The sequence below is a fragment of the Physeter macrocephalus genome, chromosome 21, assembly GCF_002837175.3.
Source record: "Physeter macrocephalus isolate SW-GA chromosome 21, ASM283717v5, whole genome shotgun sequence".
Taxonomy (NCBI): domain Eukaryota; kingdom Metazoa; phylum Chordata; class Mammalia; order Artiodactyla; family Physeteridae; genus Physeter; species Physeter macrocephalus.
This window is the reverse complement of record NC_041234.1, coordinates 83,597,657-83,600,773: the sequence shown is the minus strand read 5'-3', so window position 1 is coordinate 83,600,773 and position 3,117 is coordinate 83,597,657. Positions and strand designations below refer to the sequence as shown.

General features: G+C 52.8%; 1 long non-coding RNA gene across 1 annotated transcript in view; it reads left to right on the top strand.

The window, feature by feature from the left end:
- The window catches only part of LOC129391761 (uncharacterized), a 54,038-nt gene extending 51,679 nt beyond the window's left edge, over positions 1–2,359 (top strand). Inside the window, exon 3 of the long non-coding RNA XR_008616435.1 lies at positions 2,323–2,359. This is a non-coding gene — a long non-coding RNA (uncharacterized lncRNA). The remainder of the gene's footprint in view (positions 1–2,322) is intronic.
- Positions 2,360–3,117: the final 758 nt, after the last annotated feature.

The window sequence follows — 3,117 nt, the reverse complement described above, 5'->3', positions numbered from 1 at the left end:
GTAATAAAAAAAGAAAGAAGAGAGCAACCAAACCAAAAATAACAAATCCACCAATGATAACAAGTGCTAAAAACTATACTAAAAAAAAAGAAAAAAACAATGGACAGACAGAACCCTAGGACAAATGGTAAAAGCAAAGCTATACGGACAAAATCATAAACAGAAGCATACACATACCCACTCACAAAAAGAGAAAAATGGAAATATATATATCGTTGCTCCCAAAGTCCACCTCCTCAATTTGGGATGATTCGTTGTCTATTCAGTTATTCCACAGATGCAGGGTGCATCAAGTTGATTGTGGAGATTTAATCTGCTGCTCCTGAGGCTGCTGGGAGGGATTTCCCTTTCTCTTCTTTTTTCGCACAGCTCCTGGGTTTCAGCTTTGGACTTGGCGCCACCTCTGTGTGTAGGTCGCCTGAGGGTGTCTGTTCTTCTCTCAGACAGGACGGGGTTACAGGGGCAGCTGATTCGGGAGCTCTGGCTCACTCAGGCCAGGGGTAGGGAGGGGTACGGATGTGGGGCGAGCCTGCGGCGGCAGAGGCCAGCGTGACGTTGCACCAGCCTGAGACACTCCGTGCGTTCTCCCGGGGAAGGTGTCCCTGGATCCCGGGACCCTGGCAGTGGCGGGCTGCACAGTCTCCCGGGAGGGCAGGTGTGGAGAGTGACCTGTGCTCACACACAGGCTCCTTGGTGGCGGCAGCAGCGGCCTTAGCATCTCATGCCCGTCACTGGGGTCCGCGCTGATAGCCACGGCTCGCGCCCGTTTCTGGAGCTCCTTTATGTGGCGCGCTTAATCCCCTCTCCTCTCGCACCAGGAGACAAAGAGGCAAAAAAAAAGTCTCTTGTCTCTTCGGTAGCTCCGCGCCCGTTTCTGGAGCTCCTTTAAGCGGCGCGCTTAATCCCCTCTCCTCGAGCACCAGGAAACAAAGAGGGAAGAAAAGGTCTCTTGCCTCTTCGGCAGCTCCAGACTTCTCCCGGACTCCCTCCCGGCCAGCCGTGGCGCACTATCCCCTACAGGCTGTGTTCACACTGCCAACCCCAGTCCTCTCCCGGCTTCCAACCGAAACCCGAGCCTCAGCTCCCAGCCCCTGCCTGCCCTGGCGGGTGAGCAGACAAGCCTCTCGCGCTGGTGAGTGCCGGTCGGCACTGATCCTCTATGCAGTGTGTAGGTCGCCTGAGGGTGTCTGTTCTTCTCTCAGACAGGACGGGGTTACAGGAGCAGCTGATTCGGGAGCTCTGGCTCACTCAGGCCAGGGGTAGGGAGGGGTACGGATGTGGGGCGAGCCTGCCCTCCGTGGCTCTGAAGCTTCCCCCTCCGCCACCCGCAGTCTCCGCCCGTGAAGTGGCTCCTAGTGTGTGGAAAGGCGAGCCTGCGGCGGCAGAGGCCAGCGTGACGTTGCACCAGCCTGAGACACTCCGTGCGTTCTCCCGGGGAAGGTGTCCCTGGATCCCGGGACCCTGGCAGTGGCGGGCTGCACAGTCTCCCGGGAGGGCAGGTGTGGAGAGTGACCTGTGCTCACACACAGGCTCCTTGGTGGCGGCAGCAGCGGCCTTAGCATCTCATGCCCGTCACTGGGGTCCGCGCTGATAGCCACGGCTCGCGCCCGTTTCTGGAGCTCCTTTATGTGGCGCGCTTAATCCCCTCTCCTCTCGCACCAGGAGACAAAGAGGCAAAAAAAAAGTCTCTTGTCTCTTCGGTAGCTCCGCGCCCGTTTCTGGAGCTCCTTTATGTGGCGCGCTTAATCCCCTCTCCTCTCGCACCAGGAGACAAAGAGGCAAAAAAAAAGTCTCTTGTCTCTTCGGTAGCTCCGCGCCCGTTTCTGGAGCTCCTTTAAGCGGCGCGCTTAATCCCCTCTCCTCGAGCACCAGGAAACAAAGAGGGAAGAAAAGGTCTCTTGCCTCTTCGGCAGCTCCAGACTTCTCCCGGACTCCCTCCCGGCCAGCCGTGGCGCACTATCCCCTACAGGCTGTGTTCACACTGCCAACCCCAGTCCTCTCCCGGCTTCCAACCGAAACCCGAGCCTCAGCTCCCAGCCCCTGCCTGCCCTGGCGGGTGAGCAGACAAGCCTCTCGCGCTGGTGAGTGCCGGTCGGCACTGATCCTCTATGCAGGAATCTCTCCGCTTTGCCCTCCGCACCCCTGTTACTGCGCTCTCCTCCGTGGCTCTGAAGCTTCCCCCTCCGCCACCCGCAGTCTCCGCCCGTGAAGTGGCTCCTAGTGTGTGGAAACCTTTCCTCCTTCACGGCTCCCTTCCACTGGTGCAGGTCCCGTCCCTATTCTTTTGTCTCTGTTTATTCTTTTTTCTTTTGCCCTACCCAGGTACCTGGGGAGTTTCTTGCCTTTTGGGAGGTCTGAGGTCTTCTGCCAGCATTCAGTAGGTGTTCTGTAGTTGTTCCCCATGTAGATGTATTTCTAATGTATTTGTGGGGAGGAAGGTGATCTCCACGTCTTACTCTTCCGCCACCTTGAATGTCCTCACCAATAACTTTTTAAATGAATATGATAATGGTTAACATTTACTAAATGCTACCTAAGTGCTCAGAACTGTTGTAATTATTTTCTTTATATACATTACCTCATTGAACCCCCATAACAGCCTGTGAGTTAGGTACTATTATTCGCATTTTGCAGTTATGATCTAGGGTACATGGAGGTTAAGTAACTGTGCCAAGTCACACAAAGTCGTCAGTAATGCAGCCAAGTATAGTCTGAAGGTGTTGCTATCTTTTGTTTGGTCTGTACAATGTGTTTTTTAATTAATTTGTTTTCAACATGTAAAAAGAAAGACAGTTTACGTTTTTTCAAAGATACAGATTTTTCAGCTTCTTTTAAAATATATGCCAAAATCTAGCTACACTTGGCATGTTTTCCCCCATGGCAATGTTCAGCTGGACTTAATGAGCCTCTGCTTTAGACAGAGCATAGGCTCTCATAGACTTCAATGCCTACCCAGCCTGCTTAACTCATTTATGTTATCGGACCGTCCTTGTAGGTACATGAGTCACAGTCCTTAAGGCATGAGACATACCTACAGTTCTCAGGGAATTTTAGAGAAAGACACACATAGATAAAACAGTAATAAATAATACAACTTATAATTTAATAATATACTTA